The sequence below is a fragment of the Salvia splendens genome, chromosome 14 (genome assembly GCF_004379255.2).
Source record: "Salvia splendens isolate huo1 chromosome 14, SspV2, whole genome shotgun sequence".
Taxonomy (NCBI): Eukaryota; Viridiplantae; Streptophyta; class Magnoliopsida; order Lamiales; family Lamiaceae; genus Salvia; species Salvia splendens.
In genome coordinates, this window is record NC_056045.1 from 10,923,315 (window position 1) to 10,950,948 (window position 27,634).

Below are 27,634 nucleotides of genomic sequence, written 5' to 3' on the forward strand. Positions count from 1 at the left end.
AGCTTTCATCATAATTGTGAAAAACAGTTCCCTGTTTGGTTCCCCGATTGGTGGAGAAAAATGGGATCTTTAATCCAAATTCTCCCTTCTGATGTTCAACAAGGGTTTCATACTTTTGCTGAATATTCCACTCTAAAAAATTTTCAGAAATTCATCATGTTCCATGCGGAATTCAAAGTTCGTTGGATCTTTTCCTAGGATTTCAATTTTGAAAAAATCTTTCCAGATCCTACTCCTTTCTCCTTGACAAGGGTCTATAAAGTTAAATGGTGGACTAAGTTCCAAAATCATATTGGAGGTGAATCTGCTGTCAAACAATTTTTTACCACTGGTGAAAAAGTGATTTTCCAAAAGGATATCAAAGAAAAAAGCAAGGCAGAAAGAACAAAGAAGGCCAGTACCTCGGAACCAAATGATTTTCTGAAAAACCTTCCAGAACATATCAAGAAAGACTTCTTTGAATTTATGGCCCAAAAGTCTGTCTCTTCAAAGTCTGAAGAATCGGTCTCTTCTGATCCTATTGGGGGTCAAGACCCCTTTGATTTTGATAACAGGTTTCTTTAGAAAGAACAATACTGAAGCCTATTCTAGGTTTCTCATTGATAATATCAAGATTGATACCGAAATGGTTACCTCCCTCTCAGAAATTGCAAAGATTGTTCTTGAGGTCCCTCCTGAAGAAGTGGATTTTCCATTTCTTAGAGAAACCATTGATGACATTTTTCATAGAATCAATAGAATCAAAAGGATGAAAAGAACACTCAAAATTATCTCCATTATTACTGCAGCCTGACTGATGCATCCTTTTCAACGGTTCGATTTTAGATCAGAACTCAGATGGCTCCAGGCAGCAATTCTTAATGAAGAAAGATGTCTGGAAGAAATGTACAAATATCGATTTAGAAGAAGTTATCATATGGATTTCTACCATGATAATGAAGAGTGGAGACGTTGTCAATACATCAAACGTTGTAAAAACAAGATCCGGCGAATTAACATCATATTGGCTGCATGATTGCTTCACGAGCCACCTTCTTCAAAAGCTCTCTCCTCAAAAGTCAAGAATAACGGCTACTCCAGAAAAATCAACACGTAGCCACTCTTTTGTAAGAATGTCACGACCGCATTTTCTAAGGATAGAAAACACGGTTGATCGCGACTAGGGGAGGATTAAAGAAGCGGGGAAGAAAGGGGAAAACACAACACAACTCGACCATAGCTCCAAACAAATGGGAAAAGCTCGAAATAAAATCAGAGTTTTGAACAAAATAGACTTGAGTCTTTTAAGATGCACAAAGGAAGCAAATGAACGCGATTCCATGTATGAAGACATGAACCTCCGAGAGTCAAAATCTGACTGAATTAAATGTCTTGTCTCAATAGCACTTCCTCTACCACTTCGCTGCTCAACCTGCACATTTAGAAATATATGCAGGGCTGAGTACAAAAAGTACTCAGTGAACACATTGCCGAAAATTACACATATACATTTGAAAATATTGTCAAGCCATCATCACAGTAACACTCGGGGTGTTGTTGAAAAGACCCGAGCTTACTAAAAATATCACATTGGGTTGCAACCCCTTTTTCCGGTACTTAGCCATATCTGATCACATTGTGCCGTCGAGATGGTGTTCTCGCACGGTCACCTGCTCTGACCAACATGTCAGAGGTAGCTTCTTGTGCCGGGAAGGTGGCCACCTTCCACGGTCACCTTCTCTGCCCAACATGTCAGAGGTATCATTGTGCCGGGAAGGTGGCCACCTTCCTCGGTCACCTGCTCTGCCCAACATGCAGAGGGAGCTTGTGTACACTAGTCCGAGCGGGGACACCACCCTCACTGGGACCCGAATTCGATTCACATATATCACCATTCATAATTCACTTGGCCGTAGCCAAACAGATAGGCATCATACAAAAACATTTATGGCAAGGACAACATCACTTGAAACAACAACGAACATAGGTTCGAGTTTTCATAAAATATCACCTCAAAATAATTTGCATTTTTATCCACATTAGTATGTAGGATAGGAAAGTTCACCTTGATCGCTTAGATTCCTTAACTTGAATCTTTCGTTCCGACTTTACTTGCGAAAGCACCCTTTTAAAAAAAAATCACAATATAATAATACACTAATTAGACTCAAGGGCAGAACTACTTAAATTAGAATGCATGCACCCTCATTAAAGTCTTTTATCTCGTTTCTCGATTTTCGCGTATTTTCAATTATTCGGCGGCCGCCCAAGGCGTCGCGTGTGACGCCGGTCGGTCGCTTTTGCCCAAAATTTCTCTGTTGGCTTCTCGCATTTTCCATCTTGATATCGAAATAAAATCCCCAAAATTATAAAAGTGCATAATTAAATTATCGCAACCATTTCCCCTCGAAAATATATTTATTCAGGATAAAATTATTCATCCTCCGAAATATTCTGGGATTAATTAAATAATTCTCAACAATTAAATTATCGGTCCAAGGATTAATTTAATTTGACCCAAGATAATTGTTATCTTAGCCCACCTTATTTCTCCAATTTATTTAGCGAGGCCCTAAAAGAAATAGCCCAATATACTTAATTATTTCCCCACCCTTATTTCTCCTCAATCAACTAACAAGGCCCAATTATTACTTAGGCCCAAAGATTTATTTAATTGGCTCACAACCAAATCACCCATCTTATATCTCCATTTAAAAATTTAAATGGCCCATCCTTATTTTTCCACCATTAAAAGAAAGGGAGCCCAACAAAATAAAAGGAGGCCCAAACACACTCCCTTCTCCACCATCGGTAATCCTCCCTTTCTCATTCCACATAACAAATTGTAAGAACCCCCAAATTGAAGAAAGCCCTCAAATCCGTCGATTTCCCCAAACAAAATTCTCTCCCCCGTCGACTACACACCGTCGCCGCTACTCCAAATTGCCGATTCCCGAAGACCAGATTTGCCACTGGAGTACCACGCCTCGCTGCTCCGTCCACTGCTCAAACACGACGTCCTTGCGTCGGTTTAATACCGTCGCTGCTTTCTCCCAAATCTCACTCCTCCGCCACCGCCGGAAGAGCTGCTGCTGTCGCCGCCGGGTCAGGCTGCTGCTGTCGCCGCCGCCGCTCCTCGTGCTGTTGGAGCAGTTTCCCGGCGCCACTCCAGCCTCGGCCTCCGCCTCCTCGCCGAACTCCCGGAAGGTAAGTTTAGGAGATTTTATTCTATTTCCTTTTTGTTTTATTTTCTAATATTTGATCTTTGATTTAAAGTTTTGGTGTTTCAAACTTGTATGTTTGTGAAGGTCGTGAAATTAGTGACGAATCGGGGTGTGTGGCTGCCACGACGGTGTGCCGAAACTCAGTATCCGGAATTCCGGCAGATTCGTATTCTTGAGATAAGTTGTTAACTTGTGCTTACTATAGGTGTAGAACTTGGTTTCTCTATTTTATGAACTCGATGAATTCAAACAATTGTCTTGCTACTAAAAACTTGATGGTGAAATCAGGTTGAACTTCTGTTTGTTGTTAATTTCAATTAGGCTGATTCTATTTTCAAATTATACATGCATGCTTGTACCTATACGAAGGAAAAGAAAGGCTTTAGTTTTACCTTGGGAATAAAGTGATGATGGATTGTTGGGTTGGACTCTATAATTATCTGCACTGCAATATCCCATCTCTTGCTCCTCCTAATCTCCCATTCGAAATATGTGTGTGTGAAGAGAAGTTTTGGGATGTTTGATGTTGATGGGTACTTGAAAGTGCAAAGACGTGGGGGGGGGTTATACTTGTTCCTTTGCAAGTTGCTATGCAAGTTGTGGGGAGAGATTTAGGGAGTAGGGAGAATATATATTAAATTGATTTATTGACTTGGTGACCAAGTTAGACTTGGGGACCAAGTTAGGAATTTTTTTTAAGTAATTAATTGATTATTTATTTATTATTAAAGTAATTATTGAAGTATTTGCTCACTTGTTCATTTAATTTGGTGTAGGTATAATCGGTTCAAGTTCGTGGCTGTCTGCGTTGAAGTACCCGATTTTCTAAAACGCAGGATGTATAGATAAATTTTTGTTGGACTTTTATTGGATGTATCGGACATTAAGATTTTAAATTTTCGGGATCTTATTTATTTATGTTTATTATATTCATATAGGTGTAATATAATTACGTGTTCTATTCACTTATCTAACGTCAAAACAAACAACGACAATCTATCGTAGCTCGGATTTAATCGCATAAAAGTTACTTATATAGATAATCAAGCTAATAATATAGTTTATAATAATATCGGCTTAGCGGGTCGTTACATTCTACCCCTCTTAAAAGAAATTTCGTCCCGAAATTTAGGATGTGTTTAGACAAAAAGCTTGAGATATTTCTCTTTCATTTTCTCTTCTAGCTCCCATGTTGCTTCTTCTTGTCCGTGGTGTTTCCACAAAACCTTCACTGTAGTAATCGACTTGTTCCGAAACTGCTACACCTTTCGATCTAGTATTTCTACCGGCTTTTCTTCGTAACTCAGGTTAGGTTCTAGAGCAATTTCTTCGTGGCACATCACGTGTTTTTGGTCGAACACGTACCTTCGAAGTTGGGAGACGTGGAATACGTTGTGTACGTTCCCAAAGTTGGGTGCTAATGCCAAGCGATATGCTACTGGGCCCACTTCTTCCAGAATTTCATAGGGTCCAATAAATCGTGGTTTCAGCTTTCCCTTGAGTCCAAATCTGGTTATTTCTTTGGAAGTGCAAGAAGACCTTCTCCCCGATGTTAAATTTCAATTCCGTTCGACGCTCATCGGCGTAGGATTTTTTTTTTTGCCGGTCTTGCGCTTCCTTGAGGGTCTCTCGCGAGGAAATTTAGAGGTGGTCTAACAGTTTTAACTTTGATAGGAACTGAATTTGGGACTCCAAGAGAAATATTCGAATCGTTCTTGCTTTGGGTAGGCTCCAAGGTAACCATGAAAACAAAACAATTATAATTATTTCAATTACGTGAGTATTTGGTTCACCACAAACTCTCACCAGTTGCTTGCAACAAAGGTTTTCATGAGGGGCAAAGACTAGGTTCAATTGGGCTCATTATGCTCACTCCCAGAAAAGAAAAGATACAACTTCAAAGGGCTTGAGCTATATCCATAGAACTTGTGAATTTTATTGTGGGAAGAGCTTGCCAGATGGAATAAATTACGAAAGTGATGGTATGATGAATAGAATGTAGATGTCAATAATAGGTTGCCAATAATATAATCAAAATGAACAGTGAAGTAGAAAAGTTTCAAGTATCCCCAGATGATAACAGGAAGAACTGGGATGGTTGGTTACAAATGAATTTAAAAAGAATAGTAAAAACAAACAATTGCAATTTACTCAACAACACTGTGATAGAAGATCATATCAACAAAATTTTTAGAGTTTATAAGAAATTCAGGGAAACTAACTAATAAAGAGGGCAACAAGAGGAAACTAGCAAAGGGAGAAGCAATGTGACAGCTTTAACATGGAGCTTGCAGAAAAGCTCAAATCAAGAGACAATAGTCATATTTGAATTCAGAAGATGAGAGTATTCAGGTAAAACAAAGAGCTTGTCAATAAGTATGTCTGAAAACACAAAGGGTCAATTTGAAAGGTTTAAGGTCTCACCAGATGGCTGCTCCAATATAGTAAGACTGAAAATGATTGGTCTCAAGTGGATTTGAGAAAGAAGAATAACAAGGAATTACCCTTTTGGGTCAACAACATCGTGATACTATATCACGTTAATGAATTCACAAAGTATATAACCAAATCACGAAAATTAACTAGTAGAGAAGACAATCAGAGCAAACTGGTTCAGGGAGAGAGTAAATTGCTTTAGACTTGGAGTTGCTGAAGAGCTCAAAGCATGATGGAATAATTATAGTGGAATTAAGAAGAAGGAACTACTCATATCAAATAAAGAGCTTGTCAAGAAGCACATTTGAAATCACAAAAGGTCTACTAACGATCTTTGAAGAATATATTATTATTGAAGAGACAATAGTTTAGGGAAAAATGTTCATTCTGAAGTCTATAATTAAAGCAGCTCCGAGTATAAGAGTTTGCTGGCAAGAATTCAGAGAGTCAAAGTATTGCTTTTATACAGAAAGAGTAAAGAAGGACCGTAGTCACTGGAGGTTATCAGAAAACATGAGGGAGCAAGCTCAAAACTGGAAGTGATTCATAACCTTGACATAGAAGAGGGAAAATAATGACACATTACCTTGCAAAAGGAGTCATTTAAGGTCTTAATTCAACAAAAGTATTTTGATCAGGGGGATGCGAGAAAATGGAATTCATGGGAACCCAAGTAAGTGTTGCTGATGAATCTTCTTGGTTAGCTACAATGGTGATACTCACTTGTTTAACTCTTTATAGAGGGTGGTAAATGAGTTATGGGAAACTTTGGTCACAAGCTACTTTCACCTTATGATCGCGTCAAATGACCATATGTGGGGATTACGACTCTTTGGTACTCTTGGTTCGTCATAACGCTCATCCTCGTAACACGCCGTTTCTATTTACTTATTATTGTAAAGCTAGGTTCTTTGTTTACATTGTAATCATATTCTCTTACTATGTATGTGTATATCGCTTAGTTGGATCAAATGTATGATCCTTTGGAGTGATTGGATTGCCAAGAAAGACAATGGCTAACCCAGATTATTCGTGTCATTGGGACGTAGAACATCGTTTTGTTCTATGTTGGATTACTATTCTCGTGACGAAGTTTCTTTCTTATCGCGCCATTTTCTTTTCGTCGCTCGGGAAAGCGAGAAATGTTCATACTGTACTTCTAAGTTCGAGTTCATATTGTGTTCTAGAAGGAACGCATAACTAAGTATTCTATGTTCTTGGAAATTTTGATTTCCCCATTCTAGCAACATGATTCAATGACTACTCAAAAAGAGATATCATTTCACCAACTCAAAAAGAGATATCATTTCAACAATTGGTACCAGACTCGTATACTTTATACTTTCATATTTCAGTACCCTTTTTCCATTTAAGAAAGTTACTTCTTTTATTCATGCATTCACAGTCTTTAGCCAAGAAAAGACATACTAACTCTTTCTTTAAGCATGCTACCAAATCAAGAAACATCAACTCTTTCTTTAAACTTGGTATTTTCATCTGTTCACTCAAATTAACTACATGAGTTATTTCTCCATTTCAAACTTTTAAACATCTTGACTTTCTTCTGAAAAAGAACAAGTTACCTTTTTCCTCTTTGAGCGCGATTGGTGGGAGTGCTAAGAGCATTTTCATCAATTAGACAGTCTAGTGGAACAAGGCTAGACCAAAGATTTTCAAAGAAGACTCTCGGGTTCAGAGCGAGAAAGAATGCTCTGATACCACTCTGTCACGACCGCATTTTCTAAGGATAGAAAACACGGTTGATCGCGACTAGGGGAGGATTAAAGAAGCGGGGAAGAAAGGGGAAAACACAACACAACTCGACCATAGCTCCAAACAAATGGGAAAAGCTCGAAATAAAATCAGAGTTTTGAACAAAATAGACTTGAGTCTTTTAAGATGCACAAAGGAAGCAAATGAACGCGATTCCATGTATGAAGACATGAACCTCCGAGAGTCAAAATCTGACTGAATTAAATGTCTTGTCTCAATAGCACTTCCTCTACCACTTCGCTGCTCAACCTGCACATTTAGAAATATATGCAGGGCTGAGTACAAAAAGTACTCAGTGAACACATTGCCGAAAATTACACATATACATTTGAAAATATTGTCAAGCCATCATCACAGTAACACTCGGGGTGTTGTTGAAAAGACCCGAGCTTACTAAAAATATCACATTGGGTTGCAACCCCTTTTTCCGGTACTTAGCCATATCTGATCACATTGTGCCGTCGAGATGGTGTTCTCGCACGGTCACCTGCTCTGACCAACATGTCAGAGGTAGCTTCTTGTGCCGGGAAGGTGGCCACCTTCCACGGTCACCTTCTCTGCCCAACATGTCAGAGGTATCATTGTGCCGGGAAGGTGGCCACCTTCCTCGGTCACCTGCTCTGCCCAACATGCAGAGGGAGCTTGTGTACACTAGTCCGAGCGGGGACACCACCCTCACTGGGACCCGAATTCGATTCACATATATCACCATTCATAATTCACTTGGCCGTAGCCAAACAGATAGGCATCATACAAAAACATTTATGGCAAGGACAACATCACTTGAAACAACAACGAACATAGGTTCGAGTTTTCATAAAATATCACCTCAAAATAATTTGCATTTTTATCCACATTAGTATGTAGGATAGGAAAGTTCACCTTGATCGCTTAGATTCCTTAACTTGAATCTTTCGTTCCGACTTTACTTGCGAAAGCACCCTTTTAAAAAAAAATCACAATATAATAATACACTAATTAGACTCAAGGGCAGAACTACTTAAATTAGAATGCATGCACCCTCATTAAAGTCTTTTATCTCGTTTCTCGATTTTCGCGTATTTTCAATTATTCGGCGGCCGCCCAAGGCGTCGCGTGTGACGCCGGTCGGTCGCTTTTGCCCAAAATTTCTCTGTTGGCTTCTCGCATTTTCCATCTTGATATCGAAATAAAATCCCCAAAATTATAAAAGTGCATAATTAAATTATCGCAACCATTTCCCCTCGAAAATATATTTATTCAGGATAAAATTATTCATCCTCCGAAATATTCTGGGATTAATTAAATAATTCTCAACAATTAAATTATCGGTCCAAGGATTAATTTAATTTGACCCAAGATAATTGTTATCTTAGCCCACCTTATTTCTCCAATTTATTTAGCGAGGCCCTAAAAGAAATAGCCCAATATACTTAATTATTTCCCCACCCTTATTTCTCCTCAATCAACTAACAAGGCCCAATTATTACTTAGGCCCAAAGATTTATTTAATTGGCTCACAACCAAATCACCCATCTTATATCTCCATTTAAAAATTTAAATGGCCCATCCTTATTTTTCCACCATTAAAAGAAAGGGAGCCCAACAAAATAAAAGGAGGCCCAAACACACTCCCTTCTCCACCATCGGTAATCCTCCCTTTCTCATTCCACATAACAAATTGTAAGAACCCCCAAATTGAAGAAAGCCCTCAAATCCGTCGATTTCCCCAAACAAAATTCTCTCCCCCGTCGACTACACACCGTCGCCGCTACTCCAAATTGCCGATTCCCGAAGACCAGATTTGCCACTGGAGTACCACGCCTCGCTGCTCCGTCCACTGCTCAAACACGACGTCCTTGCGTCGGTTTAATACCGTCGCTGCTTTCTCCCAAATCTCACTCCTCCGCCACCGCCGGAAGAGCTGCTGCTGTCGCCGCCGGGTCAGGCTGCTGCTGTCGCCGCCGCCGCTCCTCGTGCTGTTGGAGCAGTTTCCCGGCGCCACTCCAGCCTCGGCCTCCGCCTCCTCGCCGAACTCCCGGAAGGTAAGTTTAGGAGATTTTATTCTATTTCCTTTTTGTTTTATTTTCTAATATTTGATCTTTGATTTAAAGTTTTGGTGTTTCAAACTTGTATGTTTGTGAAGGTCGTGAAATTAGTGACGAATCGGGGTGTGTGGCTGCCACGACGGTGTGCCGAAACTCAGTATCCGGAATTCCGGCAGATTCGTATTCTTGAGATAAGTTGTTAACTTGTGCTTACTATAGGTGTAGAACTTGGTTTCTCTATTTTATGAACTCGATGAATTCAAACAATTGTCTTGCTACTAAAAACTTGATGGTGAAATCAGGTTGAACTTCTGTTTGTTGTTAATTTCAATTAGGCTGATTCTATTTTCAAATTATACATGCATGCTTGTACCTATACGAAGGAAAAGAAAGGCTTTAGTTTTACCTTGGGAATAAAGTGATGATGGATTGTTGGGTTGGACTCTATAATTATCTGCACTGCAATATCCCATCTCTTGCTCCTCCTAATCTCCCATTCGAAATATGTGTGTGTGAAGAGAAGTTTTGGGATGTTTGATGTTGATGGGTACTTGAAAGTGCAAAGACGTGGGGGGGGTTATACTTGTTCCTTTGCAAGTTGCTATGCAAGTTGTGGGGAGAGATTTAGGGAGTAGGGAGAATATATATTAAATTGATTTATTGACTTGGTGACCAAGTTAGACTTGGGGACCAAGTTAGGAATTTTTTTTAAGTAATTAATTGATTATTTATTTATTATTAAAGTAATTATTGAAGTATTTGCTCACTTGTTCATTTAATTTGGTGTAGGTATAATCGGTTCAAGTTCGTGGCTGTCTGCGTTGAAGTACCCGATTTTCTAAAACGCAGGATGTATAGATAAATTTTTGTTGGACTTTTATTGGATGTATCGGACATTAAGATTTTAAATTTTCGGGATCTTATTTATTTATGTTTATTATATTCATATAGGTGTAATATAATTACGTGTTCTATTCACTTATCTAACGTCAAAACAAACAACGACAATCTATCGTAGCTCGGATTTAATCGCATAAAAGTTACTTATATAGATAATCAAGCTAATAATATAGTTTATAATAATATCGGCTTAGCGGGTCGTTACAAAGAAACTGCTTGTAATAGTTATTCTACTATGTAAATTATTGTGTTTTACGTCACTGCTTACGTTTCTGTAAGATACTGTTTGTAATAGTTGCTCCACTATGTAAATTATTGTGTTTTACGTCACTACTGACGTTACTCCTATGTAGCCAGGGATGTTGGCTATAAATGAGAGGTTTTCTAGGAAGAGAAGTACACCGGTTACTGATCTCAGAACTATTGCTCTTCTCCCTCCTTCCCTCTGCTACCTTGAAGTTTTAATCCAAAGTTAGTTTTCAAAATCTCTTTACTTTCATTCTGCTTTCTTTCATTATGCAAAATATTTTCAATATGTCTTTCATAATGTTTAATAACAGAATAATTTATCATAACATTCTAATCACAAACCATATGGTTCTGACCAATACGTTATTACACAATAAAGCTTCTGCCAATACGTGTTCTAACAACAAGGTTTTAACCAATAAGTTTGATGATTCAAAACTATCAAAAGATAACCTAGGTACAAATGGTATCGGTTATCTTTTGATAGTTTTGAATCATCAAACTTATTGGTTAAAACCTTGTTGTTAGAACACGTATTGGCAGAAGCCTTATTGTGTAATAACGTATTGGTCAGAACCATATGGTTTGTGATTAGAATGTTATGATAAATTATTCCGTTATTAAACATTATGAAAGACATATTGAAAATATTTTGCATAATGAAAGAAAGCAGAATGAAAGTAAAGAGATTTTGAAAACTAACTTTGGATTAAAACTTCAAGGTAGCAAAGGGAAGGAGGGAGAAGAGCAATGGTTCTGAGATCAGTAACCGGTGTACTTCTCTTCTTAGAAAACCTCTTATTTATAGCCAACATCCCTGGCTACATAGGAGTAACGTCAGTAGTGACGTAAAACACAATAATTTACATAGTGGAGCAACTATTACAAACAGTATCTTACATAAACGTAAGCAGTGACGTAAAACACAATAATTTACATAGTAGAATAACTATTACAAGCAGTTTCTTACAAAAGAGTGGCTACGTGTTGATTTTTCTGGAGTAGCCGTTATTCTTGACTTTTGAGGAGAGAGCTTTTGAAGAAGGTGGCTCATGAAGCAATCATGCAGCCAATATGATGTTAATTCGCCGGATCTTGTTTTTACAACGTTTGATGTATTGACAACGTCTCCACTCTTCATTATCATGGTAGAAATCCATATGATAACTTCTTCTAAATCGATATTTGTACATTTCTTCCAGACATCTTTCTTCATTAAGAATTGCTGCCTGGAGCCATCTGAGTTCTGATCTAAAATCGAACCGTTGAAAAGGATGCATCGGTCAGGCTGCAGTAATAATGGAGATAATTTTGAGTGTTCTTTTCATCCTTTTGATTCTATTGATTCTATGAAAAATGTCATCAATGGTTTCTCTAAGAAATGGAAAATCCACTTCTTTAGGAGGGACCTCAAGAACAATCTTTGCAATTTCTGAGAGGGAGGTAACCATTTCGGTATCAATCTTGATATTATCAATGAGAAACCTAGAATAGGCTTTAGTATTCTTCTTTCTAAAGAAACCTGTCATCAAAATCAAAGGGGTCTTGACCCCCAATAGGATCAGAAGAGACCGATTCTTCAGACTTTGAAGAGACAGACTTTTGGGCCATAAATTCAAAGAAGTCTTTCTTGATATGTTCTGGAAGGTTTTTCAGAAAATCATTTGGTTCCGAGGCACTGGCCTTCTTTGTTCTTTCTGCCATGCTTTTTTCTTTGTTATCCTTTTGGAAAATCACTTTTTCACCAGTGGTAAAATATTGTTTGACAGCAGATTCACCTCCAATATGATTTTGGAACTTAGCCCACCATTTAACTTTATAGACCCTTGTCAAGGAGAAAGGAGTAGGATCTGGAAAGATTTTTTCAAAATTGAAATCCCAGGAAAAGATCCAACGGACTTTGAATTCCGCATGGAACATGATGAATTTCTGGAAATTTTTGAGAGTGGAATATTCAGCAAAAGTATGAAACCCTTGTTGAACATCAGAAGGGAGAATTTGGATTAAAGATCCTATTTTTCTCCACCAATCGTGGAACCAAACAGATAACTGTTTTTCACAATTATGATGAAAGCTTATGAACCAAGAGTGATTATAATATCTCAATAAGAAAGCTCTGAACCAGGCATTCTTATAATCGATATAATTGTACCCTTGAGCTGGGTGGTTAAAATTTTTGAACTCATTGAGGCCACCAAAAGTGGTTGTGTTAAGGACTCTTTTGATAATGCATTTTGAATACTCAATTTCTTTGGATCTGTTGTAAATATGAGTTATTTCAACTGAGTCAGAGTCAATTAAAATAAACTCATAATACTTCTGATCATTCAAACAATCATCAGATTCCCAGAGTTGGGAAGTATTTGGAAACCGTTTTCTTATGAAATCAATTTGAGAGGGTTTGGCAGGAAACTCAGAGAAAGGAGTCATCCCACAATCTTCATGCCAGTCTTTAGGAAAGTATTTGAACTGTTCAGGCATGTTTGGTATTTGAATATTAGTGGATTTCGGAATATTTGAGGTAAGAGCAGTTTTATAGGGTATTTCAAGGGCGTTTTGAAGAGGGGAAAATCTGTTAGAAATAATTTAATTAGGTTTTTGAGAAGTTGCTGGGGTCGAGGAAGAGACCAAGGCTTTTGAGGTTGCTTTTGAAGGGAAGACTTCATAGTCTTTGATACTTTGTCTCTTGGATGTCCTAGAGTCTGTCATTGTGACCTTGAAGAAATTCTCTAGTTAGAAAATCAGGTAGAGAATTGTTTTCTCCTTTAATGAACTCAATTTCAAAATCAAATACGGATAAAATTGCTTGCCACCTGGCAAAAATTTGTTTTGAAACAATATTTTGGACATCTTTGGTAAGAACCTCTTTTGCAGATTTGCAATCAATCCTTATTAAGAATTTTTTGTTATAAAGGTCATCTTGGAATTTTTGGATGCATAAAATGGATAGAATTTCTTTTTTAATAACGGAATAATTTATTTGTGCATTATTCCAGATACCAGAATGGTACCTGACAAGATTTTCTTTTGAATCAAGTCTTTGTTTTAGAATTCCTCCATAACCTATGTTAGAAGCGTCTGTTTCTATGATCATAAAGGCTTCTGGATTGGGTATGCCAAGACATGGAAGAGTCTTAACTTGTTGTTTGATAGTTTTGACAATATTAGTATGTTCTTCTGTCCAATTTGAGGGGTTTTTCTTAAGCCTTTGATAAAGAGGTTTACATGTTTCTCTAAGGTTGGGAAAGAAATATGAGATGTAGTTCAAACATCCTAAGAACCTTTGTAATTGGGTTTTGTCTTTGATTTCATCAGGGAATTTGTCTGTGAAGGTAATAGACCTACTGATGGGTCTAAAGGTTCCTTTGTCAATCTCGTAACCTAGGAATCTAATATTAGTTTGAAAGAGTTTCATTTTTGGGGTGGAAATGACTAAACCATTTTTCTCTATAGTCTTTAGGAAAATTCCTAAATGTCTTATGTGCTGATCAAGATCTTGGGAAAAGACGAGAACATCATCAATGTAGACAATGCATAATTGACTGTAAGGATTTAAAATATCATTCATGATTTTTTGGAATTCTGAGGGGGCATTTTTTAAACCAAAGGGCATTACATTCCATTCATAATGTCCAAAGGGAACTGTGAAGGCTGTCTTATATCTATCATTCTCAGCAATTTGAATTTGCCAGAATCCTGACTTAAGATCGAATTTGGAGAATATTTTGGAACTATACAGTCTATTTATGAGGTCTCTCTTATTTGGGATTGGATGTCTAATCCATTGTAAAACTGCATTGAGAGGTTTGTAATTAATAACCAGTCTGGGAGTTCCTCTTTCTAATTCTGCCTGTTTCATAACATAGAAAGCTGAACAGCTCCACGGAGAATTTGAAGGCCTAATAAGCTTTTTCCCTAACAAGTCTTTGATTTCTTTCTTACAAACTTCAAGGAGTTCTTGGTTCATTTGGATAGGCCTTGATTTCGTTGGAATCTTACTTTCATGAAAACTTTCTTCATAAGGTAGATAAATCATATGATGCTTCCTTTCCCAGAAAGCATTGGGGACTTCGTTACAAACCTTTTGGATGAAATTGTCCTCTATTTCTTTGATTTTTGAAATGAATTTAGGAGTTTCAAGTTGCTCTTTAATCCTTTGGAAAGGAATTTCTTCCTTTAAATAGCTTATCTGTTTTTGTTTTTGGGTTATGTTATTGATTTGTCTAAAAATAGAACTGTTTTGAAGATTAAGAATTTCTTGTTTTAGAATAGGAGAAATGAACTTAAATTTTATTTTTCTTCCTTGGACATTGGTAGTGATGCCATTATCATCAACAAAGAAGGGATAGATTTGAGTTAGGAAGGGTGTTCCTAGAATCATATTATAAAATTGTGAAGGGATAGATTTGGTAGTGATGCCATTATCATCAACAAAGAAGGGATAGATTTGAGTTAGGAAGGGTGTTCCTAGAATCATATTATAAGTAATATCTTCAACAATTGTGAAAATATTCTTGAAACAATATCCTTCATTGCAGATATGGGCTTTGGAGAGTTTATATTTAATTCTCAGAGGGTTATTATTGGCTGTATAAAGCTTTTCTTTGGTTTTATCACAATATTTAGTAGGAACAATTCCTTCTCTGATTATGTTATGATCAGCTCCTGAGTCAACTAAAGCCATAATATTAGTTTTGAAATCATTTATAACAAGAGTTATGTTAACATGCCATTTTTGATAGATAACTTCTTGGATGACTTTTATGGAATTGTTTGCTAAATTTTGTTCCGGATTTTCCCAATTATTTACTTCCGCATTATTTTCCACAACAGAAAGTCTTGTTTCAAACTCAAAATTCTTTTCTTTTAATTCATAAAATTCTTTATTAATCTGTTTTTTAAGGTTGTTAATTTCACTCTGGAAGTCTTTCGTCGTTATTTGTTTTGATATACTTTGATAAGGATATTTATCCCATAATTTGTTTAGGCTAAATTGTTCTTTGATATTAATTTTCTTAGAAATAGAGGGTTCCTCAAGAATTAAGTTTTTTAACTTATTAAGATAATCATCCATTAGTTCAGTGTCATGAATTTGATGGATGAGATCAAGAATAGTTTCTTTATTTTCTTTAGAAATGACATTGATGCAAATTTTGCAAATATCCTTTTCATTTTCAACACTACTATGATAATTACTACTTTCAGAAATGTTTTGAATTTCTTCAATTTCTGATTCATTTTCTGAATCTGAGGAATTAACTTCTTCTCTTAGCATGTTATTAATTTGTTTACTTAATGACCTAATGTTTTTCTTCCTTTTCTTCCAACATTGGTCTTCAGTGTGACCTGATTTTTTGCAATACCAACATCTTATTTCATTTCTGTTTTTTTATTGGGTGGTTTAAATTTTCTTATAGGTTTTGTTCTTCTAAAATTACCTTGGGTTGGTTTGTAATTATTTCTCTTTTGCAATTTTTTGAATTTTTTAGTTTTCCTTTTAATCTTAGAAGAAAGAGCTTCAATTTTTTCAATCCCGAACATTTCACAGAAGCATCCTAATTCATTTTTCTCCTTTTGTTTGTCTTTTCTATATTTGTTTTGTATTTTTATTTCCATGCAAAGGGCTAGCCCTTCCTTTTTGACAAAAGCAAATAATTGGCCAAACATTATATTTTCGAAAGGGATATTTTCAGAGTTAATATCATCTTTGAGTTTTTGTATTATTCTTTCACTAAAAAGTTTAGGTAATCCTGCTATGAATCTTTCTTTCCAGAAAGCTTGGTTACAATCACTTCTTTTGAGGACATGAGTTAGAAAGACATCTTTGTACCATCTGTAATCAGATAATGAAGGACATCTAAGTTTGTTTAAAACCATAGAAGAGCTATTATACTCTTCCCTAGGATTTCCTACGAAATACATGGAAATGGTGACAACAAGAAAGTCACAAGCATCGCTTGTGTAACGACCCGCTAAGCCGATATTATTATAAACTATATTATTAGCTTGATTATCTATATAAGTAACTTTTATGCGATTAAATCCGAGCTACGATAGATTGTCGTTGTTTGTTTTGACGTTAGATAAGTGAATAGAACACGTAATTATATTACACCTATATGAATATAATAAACATAAATAAATAAGATCCCGAAAATTTAAAATCTTAATGTCCGATACATCCAATAAAAGTCCAACAAAAATTTATCTATACATCCTGCGTTTTAGAAAATCGGGTACTTCAACGCAGACAGCCACGAACTTGAACCGATTATACCTACACCAAATTAAATGAACAAGTGAGCAAATACTTCAATAATTACTTTAATAATAAATAAATAATCAATTAATTACTTAAAAAAAATTCCTAACTTGGTCCCCAAGTCTAACTTGGTCACCAAGTCAATAAATCAATTTAATATATATTCTCCCTACTCCCTAAATCTCTCCCCACAACTTGCATAGCAACTTGCAAAGGAACAAGTATAACCCCCCCCACGTCTTTGCACTTTCAAGTACCCATCAACATCAAACATCCCAAAACTTCTCTTCACACACACATATTTCGAATGGGAGATTAGGAGGAGCAAGAGATGGGATATTGCAGTGCAGATAATTATAGAGTCCAACCCAACAATCCATCATCACTTTATTCCCAAGGTAAAACTAAAGCCTTTCTTTTCCTTCGTATAGGTACAAGCATGCATGTATAATTTGAAAATAGAATCAGCCTAATTGAAATTAACAACAAACAGAAGTTCAACCTGATTTCACCATCAAGTTTTTAGTAGCAAGACAATTGTTTGAATTCATCGAGTTCATAAAATAGAGAAACCAAGTTCTACACCTATAGTAAGCACAAGTTAACAACTTATCTCAAGAATACGAATCTGCCGGAATTCCGGATACTGAGTTTCGGCACACCGTCGTGGCAGCCACACACCCCGATTCGTCACTAATTTCACGACCTTCACAAACATACAAGTTTGAAACACCAAAACTTTAAATCAAAGATCAAATATTAGAAAATAAAACAAAAAGGAAATAGAATAAAATCTCCTAAACTTACCTTCCGGGAGTTCGGCGAGGAGGCGGAGGCCGAGGCTGGAGTGGCGCCGGGAAACTGCTCCAACAGCACGAGGAGCGGCGGCGGCGACAGCAGCAGCCTGACCCGGCGGCGACAGCAGCAGCTCTTCCGGCGGTGGCGGAGGAGTGAGATTTGGGAGAAAGCAGCGACGGTATTAAACCGACGCAAGGACGTCGTGTTTGAGCAGTGGACGGAGCAGCGAGGCGTGGTACTCCAGTGGCAAATCTGGTCTTCGGGAATCGGCAATTTGGAGTAGCGGCGACGGTGTGTAGTCGACGGGGGAGAGAATTTTGTTTGGGGAAATCGACGGATTTGAGGGCTTTCTTCAATTTGGGGGTTCTTACAATTTGTTATGTGGAATGAGAAAGGGAGGATTACCGATGGTGGAGAAGGGAGTGTGTTTGGGCCTCCTTTTATTTTGTTGGGCTCCCTTTCTTTTAATGGTGGAAAAATAAGGATGGGCCATTTAAATTTTTAAATGGAGATATAAGATGGGTGATTTGGTTGTGAGCCAATTAAATAAATCTTTGGGCCTAAGTAATAATTGGGCCTTGTTAGTTGATTGAGGAGAAATAAGGGTGGGGAAATAATTAAGTATATTGGGCTATTTCTTTTAGGGCCTCGCTAAATAAATTGGAGAAATAAGGTGGGCTAAGATAACAATTATCTTGGGTCAAATTAAATTAATCCTTGGACCGATAATTTAATTGTTGAGAATTATTTAATTAATCCCAGAATATTTCGGAGGATGAATAATTTTATCCTGAATAAATATATTTTCGAGGGGAAATGGTTGCGATAATTTAATTATGCACTTTTATAATTTTGGGGATTTTATTTCGATATCAAGATGGAAAATGCGAGAAGCCAACAGAGAAATTTTGGGCAAAAGCGACCGACCGGCGTCACACGCGACGCCTTGGGCGGCCGCCGAATAATTGAAAATACGCGAAAATCGAGAAACGAGATAAAAGACTTTAATGAGGGTGCATGCATTCTAATTTAAGTAGTTCTGCCCTTGAGTCTAATTAGTGTATTATTATATTGTGATTTTTTTTTAAAAGGGTGCTTTCGCAAGTAAAGTCGGAACGAAAGATTCAAGTTAAGGAATCTAAGCGATCAAGGTGAACTTTCCTATCCTACATACTAATGTGGATAAAAATGCAAATTATTTTGAGGTGATATTTTATGAAAACTCGAACCTATGTTCGTTGTTGTTTCAAGTGATGTTGTCCTTGCCATAAATGTTTTTGTATGATGCCTATCTGTTTGGCTACGGCCAAGTGAATTATGAATGGTGATATATGTGAATCGAATTCGGGTCCCAGTGAGGGTGGTGTCCCCGCTCGGACTAGTGTACACAAGCTCCCTCTGCATGTTGGGCAGAGCAGGTGACCGAGGAAGGTGGCCACCTTCCCGGCACAATGATACCTCTGACATGTTGGGCAGAGAAGGTGACCGTGGAAGGTGGCCACCTTCCCGGCACAAGAAGCTACCTCTGACATGTTGGTCAGAGCAGGTGACCGTGCGAGAACACCATCTCGACGGCACAATGTGATCAGATATGGCTAAGTACCGGAAAAAGGGGTTGCAACCCAATGTGATATTTTAGTAAGCTCGGGTCTTTTCAACAACACCCCGAGTGTTACTGTGATGATGGCTTGACAATATTTTCAAATGTATATGTGTAATTTTCGGCAATGTGTTCACTGAGTACTTTTTATACTCAGCCCTGCATATATTTCTAAATGTGCAGGTTGAGCAGCGAAGTGGTAGAGGAAGTGCTATTGAGACAAGACATTTAATTCAGTCAGATTTTGACTCTCGGAGGTTCATGTCTTCATACATGGAATCGCGTTCATTTGCTTCCTTTGTGCATCTTAAAAGACTCAAGTCTATTTTGTTCAAAACTCTGATTTTATTTCGAGCTTTTCCCATTTGTTTGGAGCTATGGTCGAGTTGTGTTGTGATTTCCCCTTTCTTCCCCGCTTCTTTAATCCTCCCCTAGTCGCGATCAACCGTGTTTTCTATCCTTAGAAAATGCGGTCGTGACAGAGTGGTATCAGAGCATTCTTTCTCGCTCTGAACCCGAGAGTCTTCTTTGAAAATCTTTGGTCTAGCCTTGTTCCACTAGACTGTCTAATTGATGAAAATGCTCTTAGCACTCCCACCAATCGCGCTCAAAGAGGAAAAAGGTAACTTGTTCTTTTTCAGAAGAAAGTCAAGATGTTTAAAAGTTTGAAATGGAGAAATAACTCATGTAGTTAATTTGAGTGAACAGATGAAAATACCAAGTTTAAAGAAAGAGTTGATGTTTCTTGATTTGGTAGCATGCTTAAAGAAAGAGTTAGTATGTCTTTTCTTGGCTAAAGACTGTGAATGCATGAATAAAAGAAGTAACTTTCTTAAATGGAAAAAGGGTACTGAAATATGAAAGTATAAAGTATACGAGTCTGGTACCAATTGTTGAAATGATATCTCTTTTTGAGTTGGTGAAATGATATCTCTTTTTGAGTAGTCATTGAATCATGTTGCTAGAATGGGGAAATCAAAATTTCCAAGAACATAGAATACTTAGTTATGCGTTCCTTCTAGAACACAATATGAACTCGAACTTAGAAGTACAGTATGAACATTTCTCGCTTTCCCGAGCGACGAAAAGAAAATGGCGCGATAAGAAAGAAACTTCGTCACGAGAATAGTAATCCAACATAGAACAAAACGATGTTCTACGTCCCAATGACACGAATAATCTGGGTTAGCCATTGTCTTTCTTGGCAATCCAATCACTCCAAAGGATCATACATTTGATCCAACTAAGCGATATACACATACATAGTAAGAGAATATGATTACAATGTAAACAAAGAACCTAGCTTTACAATAATAAGTAAATAGAAACGGCGTGTTACGAGGATGAGCGTTATGACGAACCAAGAGTACCAAAGAGTCGTAATCCCCACATATGGTCATTTGACGCGATCATAAGGTGAAAGTAGCTTGTGACCAAAGTTTCCCATAACTCATTTACCACCCTCTATAAAGAGTTAAACAAGTGAGTATCACCATTGTAGCTAACCAAGAAGATTCATCAGCAACACTTACTTGGGTTCCCATGAATTCCATTTTCTCGCATCCCCCTGATCAAAATACTTTTGTTGAATTAAGACCTTAAATGACTCCTTTTGCAAGGTAATGTGTCATTATTTTCCCTCTTCTATGTCAAGGTTATGAATCACTTCCAGTTTTGAGCTTGCTCCCTCATGTTTTCTGATAACCTCCAGTGACTACGGTCCTTCTTTACTCTTTCTGTATAAAAGCAATACTTTGACTCTCTGAATTCTTGCCAGCAAACTCTTATACTCGGAGCTGCTTTAATTATAGACTTCAGAATGAACATTTTTCCCTAAACTATTGTCTCTTCAATAATAATATATTCTTCAAAGATCGTTAGTAGACCTTTTGTGATTTCAAATGTGCTTCTTGACAAGCTCTTTATTTGATATGAGTAGTTCCTTCTTCTTAATTCCACTATAATTATTCCATCATGCTTTGAGCTCTTCAGCAACTCCAAGTCTAAAGCAATTTACTCTCTCCCTGAACCAGTTTGCTCTGATTGTCTTCTCTACTAGTTAATTTTCGTGATTTGGTTATATACTTTGTGAATTCATTAACGTGATATAGTATCACGATGTTGTTGACCCAAAAGGGTAATTCCTTGTTATTCTTCTTTCTCAAATCCACTTGAGACCAATCATTTTCAGTCTTACTATATTGGAGCAGCCATCTGGTGAGACCTTAAACCTTTCAAATTGACCCTTTGTGTTTTCAGACATACTTATTGACAAGCTCTTTGTTTTACCTGAATACTCTCATCTTCTGAATTCAAATATGACTATTGTCTCTTGATTTGAGCTTTTCTGCAAGCTCCATGTTAAAGCTGTCACATTGCTTCTCCCTTTGCTAGTTTCCTCTTGTTGCCCTCTTTATTAGTTAGTTTCCCTGAATTTCTTATAAACTCTAAAAATTTTGTTGATATGATCTTCTATCACAGTGTTGTTGAGTAAATTGCAATTGTTTGTTTTTACTATTCTTTTTAAATTCATTTGTAACCAACCATCCCAGTTCTTCCTGTTATCATCTGGGGATACTTGAAACTTTTCTACTTCACTGTTCATTTTGATTATATTATTGGCAACCTATTATTGACATCTACATTCTATTCATCATACCATCACTTTCGTAATTTATTCCATCTGGCAAGCTCTTCCCACAATAAAATTCACAAGTTCTATGGATATAGCTCAAGCCCTTTGAAGTTGTATCTTTTCTTTTCTGGGAGTGAGCATAATGAGTCCAATTGAACCTAGTCTTTGCCCCTCATGAAAACCTTTGTTGCAAGCAACTGGTGAGAGTTTGTGGTGAACCAAATACTCACGTAATTGAAATAATTATAATTGTTTTGTTTTCATGGTTACCTTGGAGCCTACCCAAAGCAAGAACGATTCGAATATTTCTCTTGGAGTCCCAAATTCAGTTCCTATCAAAGTTAAAACTGTTAGACCACCTCTAAATTTCCTCGCGAGAGACCCTCAAGGAAGCGCAAGACCGGCAAAAAAAAAAATCCTACGCCGATGAGCGTCAAATGGAATTGAAATTTAACATCGGGGAGAAGGTCTTCTTGCACTTCCAAAGAAATAACCAGATTTGGACTCAAGGGAAAGCTGAAACCACGATTTATTGGACCCTATGAAATTCTGGAAGAAGTGGGCCCAGTAGCATATCGCTTGGCATTAGCACCCAACTTTGGGAACGTACACAACGTATTCCACGTCTCCCAACTTCGAAGGTACGTGTTCGACCAAAAACACGTGATGTGCCACGAAGAAATTGCTCTAGAACCTAACCTGAGTTACGAAGAAAAGCCGGTAGAAATACTAGATCGAAAGGTGTAGCAGTTTCGGAACAAGTCGATTACTACAGTGAAGGTTTTGTGGAAACACCACGGACAAGAAGAAGCAACATGGGAGCTAGAAGAGAAAATGAAAGAGAAATATCTCAAGCTTTTTGTCTAAACACATCCTAAATTTCGGGACGAAATTTCTTTTAAGAGGGGTAGAATGTAACGACCCGCTAAGCCGATATTATTATAAACTATATTATTAGCTTGATTATCTATATAAGTAACTTTTATGCGATTAAATCCGAGCTACGATAGATTGTCGTTGTTTGTTTTGACGTTAGATAAGTGAATAGAACACGTAATTATATTACACCTATATGAATATAATAAACATAAATAAATAAGATCCCGAAAATTTAAAATCTTAATGTCCGATACATCCAATAAAAGTCCAACAAAAATTTATCTATACATCCTGCGTTTTAGAAAATCGGGTACTTCAACGCAGACAGCCACGAACTTGAACCGATTATACCTACACCAAATTAAATGAACAAGTGAGCAAATACTTCAATAATTACTTTAATAATAAATAAATAATCAATTAATTACTTAAAAAAAATTCCTAACTTGGTCCCCAAGTCTAACTTGGTCACCAAGTCAATAAATCAATTTAATATATATTCTCCCTACTCCCTAAATCTCTCCCCACAACTTGCATAGCAACTTGCAAAGGAACAAGTATAACCCCCCCCACGTCTTTGCACTTTCAAGTACCCATCAACATCAAACATCCCAAAACTTCTCTTCACACACACATATTTCGAATGGGAGATTAGGAGGAGCAAGAGATGGGATATTGCAGTGCAGATAATTATAGAGTCCAACCCAACAATCCATCATCACTTTATTCCCAAGGTAAAACTAAAGCCTTTCTTTTCCTTCGTATAGGTACAAGCATGCATGTATAATTTGAAAATAGAATCAGCCTAATTGAAATTAACAACAAACAGAAGTTCAACCTGATTTCACCATCAAGTTTTTAGTAGCAAGACAATTGTTTGAATTCATCGAGTTCATAAAATAGAGAAACCAAGTTCTACACCTATAGTAAGCACAAGTTAACAACTTATCTCAAGAATACGAATCTGCCGGAATTCCGGATACTGAGTTTCGGCACACCGTCGTGGCAGCCACACACCCCGATTCGTCACTAATTTCACGACCTTCACAAACATACAAGTTTGAAACACCAAAACTTTAAATCAAAGATCAAATATTAGAAAATAAAACAAAAAGGAAATAGAATAAAATCTCCTAAACTTACCTTCCGGGAGTTCGGCGAGGAGGCGGAGGCCGAGGCTGGAGTGGCGCCGGGAAACTGCTCCAACAGCACGAGGAGCGGCGGCGGCGACAGCAGCAGCCTGACCCGGCGGCGACAGCAGCAGCTCTTCCGGCGGTGGCGGAGGAGTGAGATTTGGGAGAAAGCAGCGACGGTATTAAACCGACGCAAGGACGTCGTGTTTGAGCAGTGGACGGAGCAGCGAGGCGTGGTACTCCAGTGGCAAATCTGGTCTTCGGGAATCGGCAATTTGGAGTAGCGGCGACGGTGTGTAGTCGACGGGGGAGAGAATTTTGTTTGGGGAAATCGACGGATTTGAGGGCTTTCTTCAATTTGGGGGTTCTTACAATTTGTTATGTGGAATGAGAAAGGGAGGATTACCGATGGTGGAGAAGGGAGTGTGTTTGGGCCTCCTTTTATTTTGTTGGGCTCCCTTTCTTTTAATGGTGGAAAAATAAGGATGGGCCATTTAAATTTTTAAATGGAGATATAAGATGGGTGATTTGGTTGTGAGCCAATTAAATAAATCTTTGGGCCTAAGTAATAATTGGGCCTTGTTAGTTGATTGAGGAGAAATAAGGGTGGGGAAATAATTAAGTATATTGGGCTATTTCTTTTAGGGCCTCGCTAAATAAATTGGAGAAATAAGGTGGGCTAAGATAACAATTATCTTGGGTCAAATTAAATTAATCCTTGGACCGATAATTTAATTGTTGAGAATTATTTAATTAATCCCAGAATATTTCGGAGGATGAATAATTTTATCCTGAATAAATATATTTTCGAGGGGAAATGGTTGCGATAATTTAATTATGCACTTTTATAATTTTGGGGATTTTATTTCGATATCAAGATGGAAAATGCGAGAAGCCAACAGAGAAATTTTGGGCAAAAGCGACCGACCGGCGTCACACGCGACGCCTTGGGCGGCCGCCGAATAATTGAAAATACGCGAAAATCGAGAAACGAGATAAAAGACTTTAATGAGGGTGCATGCATTCTAATTTAAGTAGTTCTGCCCTTGAGTCTAATTAGTGTATTATTATATTGTGATTTTTTTTTAAAAGGGTGCTTTCGCAAGTAAAGTCGGAACGAAAGATTCAAGTTAAGGAATCTAAGCGATCAAGGTGAACTTTCCTATCCTACATACTAATGTGGATAAAAATGCAAATTATTTTGAGGTGATATTTTATGAAAACTCGAACCTATGTTCGTTGTTGTTTCAAGTGATGTTGTCCTTGCCATAAATGTTTTTGTATGATGCCTATCTGTTTGGCTACGGCCAAGTGAATTATGAATGGTGATATATGTGAATCGAATTCGGGTCCCAGTGAGGGTGGTGTCCCCGCTCGGACTAGTGTACACAAGCTCCCTCTGCATGTTGGGCAGAGCAGGTGACCGAGGAAGGTGGCCACCTTCCCGGCACAATGATACCTCTGACATGTTGGGCAGAGAAGGTGACCGTGGAAGGTGGCCACCTTCCCGGCACAAGAAGCTACCTCTGACATGTTGGTCAGAGCAGGTGACCGTGCGAGAACACCATCTCGACGGCACAATGTGATCAGATATGGCTAAGTACCGGAAAAAGGGGTTGCAACCCAATGTGATATTTTTAGTAAGCTCGGGTCTTTTCAACAACACCCCGAGTGTTACTGTGATGATGGCTTGACAATATTTTCAAATGTATATGTGTAATTTTCGGCAATGTGTTCACTGAGTACTTTTTGTACTCAGCCCTGCATATATTTCTAAATGTGCAGGTTGAGCAGCGAAGTGGTAGAGGAAGTGCTATTGAGACAAGACATTTAATTCAGTCAGATTTTGACTCTCGGAGGTTCATGTCTTCATACATGGAATCGCGTTCATTTGCTTCCTTCGTGCATCTTAAAAGACTCAAGTCTATTTTGTTCAAAACTCTGATTTTATTTCGAGCTTTTCCCATTTGTTTGGAGCTATGGTCGAGTTGTGTTGTGATTTCCCCTTTCTTCCCCGCTTCTTTAATCCTCCCCTAGTCGCGATCAACCGTGTTTTCTATCCTTAGAAAATGCGGTCGTGACAGCTTGCTTCTTGTATATCCCCATCTTGATCCTCAATATTAACAACATGATTAAGAATTTCTTCTTTGCTTTCCAAACTTAAAGCGTTATCCCACCAATTTTTAAGTTGACCTGTAAAGCCATTAACAAGGAGGACACAAGCTTCTTTTTCAGAAATACCTGCGTATCTATACGCCATCTTTGCCATTCCCATTTCTTGTAAGGTATTTAGAATTTCATATTCAAGTTTTTCATCAATATTCCATTCAGTTATTGAAGTTCCGTCATAACTGGATTTATGAAATTGACCTCTTTCTTCATAGAGTAAGTCTGCTGGTGAAGGTCTATTATAAGATTCACCAAGGTTTTCAGAGAGTTTTTTAAGAATGTTCTCAGTTTTTGAATTAAAAGAAATATTCTTATTTTTTAAAATTTCATTACTTTTGAAAAAAGGTTTGGAAGTATCATTAAGGATACTTTGTCTGCTAGCAGGGAGGTTATTTGAAAAAATAGTATCTAATTGACCTGCAATAGTATGAAGAGCCTGGTTTGCATAATTATTTTGTTGAATAATTTTTTGAAATTCTCTATTTTCTTCAGGGTCATTTACTTTAGTTCGTTTGAAAGGGTCAGCAATAATTTCCCCTTTGGAAGTTTGTATTTTTAAGCATTGAAGAGGGGGATGAATCGCTGTAAAAATATCATTAATTTCAGAAGAACACCATTTTCTCATAAGGTTTGAGCCGACTTCAATAGTCGGTTTTTTAAAACAATCATACCATCCTTCTGAAGATAGGTATATAGCTATGAAATCATAGAAAAGGAAATTTGATTTAATTCTTATCATTTCTTTCATCCATTCATCTCTTATTTTATTTTTAATTTTAATGTTTAACTTATTGAACCATTTTTCTTTTTCTTTATAGCAAGGATTGTTTAATTCTTTGTTTAAATAAACCATATCAGGTTTAAATTCTTTATTAAAAGTTATGACCATCGTGCTTCTAGTAGGTGATTAAGGGTCACCTATATTTTCTTCGACAGTTAAATTTGGTTGAGGTATGAGGGTTTTGAAAGTCCAATTTCTTTCCGAAGTGCTCGGCATATCAGAACAGGAAGCTCTACTACTTTCATAACCAAAATTTCTATTATTTCTAAAATTTGAAAAAGAATTTGTCCTATCAAATTTAACAGTTATAGTACCATCTAACTCTTCAATTATTTGAGATGGTTCTGTTCTTTCTATATTCCTTGGGGCTTGAGGTTCTTTTATGATAAATTGATTTGGAAGAGTCATTTCATCCCATTTGAGACGTTTGGGTGTATAAGTTGTGGGTTGCTCAGCATCCACTTGTAAAAGGATAGTTTCTCCTTTTGAAAAGGGATTCTTACTAAATTTAGGATTTAAGTTAGACGACATAAGCCTAAGATAAACTCTAAACATGAGAGCAAAATTTTTATAGGGATGAAACTCATCTCCCTGTATTTGAACTTCAAGAACAAGAGATTCAAGAATCATAGGATCTGTAAGTTCTATAGAGAAATTTGGAGAGCAATTAAAGTATATTGGGCCATTACAAATATTAGTTTGAACCATAGCTAGTATAGAAGTTTTGTAATTTTTTAATCTTTTGTCCCTAAGAACAATATATATAGGGGTATCAACTCCTATATGAAC

General features: G+C 37.2%; 4 long non-coding RNA genes across 4 annotated transcripts; 2 read left to right on the plus strand and 2 right to left on the minus strand.

Moving 5' to 3' along the window:
* The first annotated feature begins 2,100 nt into the window (after positions 1-2,100).
* On the plus strand, positions 2,101-4,132 carry LOC121763965. The gene is made up of 2 exons (XR_006042531.1): positions 2,101-3,186; positions 3,288-4,132. It is a non-coding gene; the product is annotated as an uncharacterized LOC121763965 (long non-coding RNA).
* A 4,218-nt stretch (positions 4,133-8,350) lies between these two features.
* Positions 8,351-10,381, plus strand: LOC121764086. The gene is made up of 2 exons (XR_006042547.1): positions 8,351-9,436; positions 9,538-10,381. It is a non-coding gene; the product is annotated as an uncharacterized LOC121764086 (long non-coding RNA).
* Positions 10,382-16,712: 6,331 nt separating this feature from the next.
* Positions 16,713-18,745, minus strand: LOC121764557. The gene is made up of 2 exons (XR_006042567.1): positions 17,658-18,745; positions 16,713-17,556 (listed from the first exon to the last, which is right to left on the minus strand). It is a non-coding gene; the product is annotated as an uncharacterized LOC121764557 (long non-coding RNA).
* Positions 18,746-22,960: 4,215 nt separating this feature from the next.
* On the minus strand, positions 22,961-24,993 carry LOC121763997. Its single transcript, XR_006042542.1, has 2 exons — positions 23,906-24,993; positions 22,961-23,804 (listed from the first exon to the last, which is right to left on the minus strand). It is a non-coding gene; the product is annotated as an uncharacterized LOC121763997 (long non-coding RNA).
* Between the last annotated feature and the right edge of the window lie 2,641 nt (positions 24,994-27,634).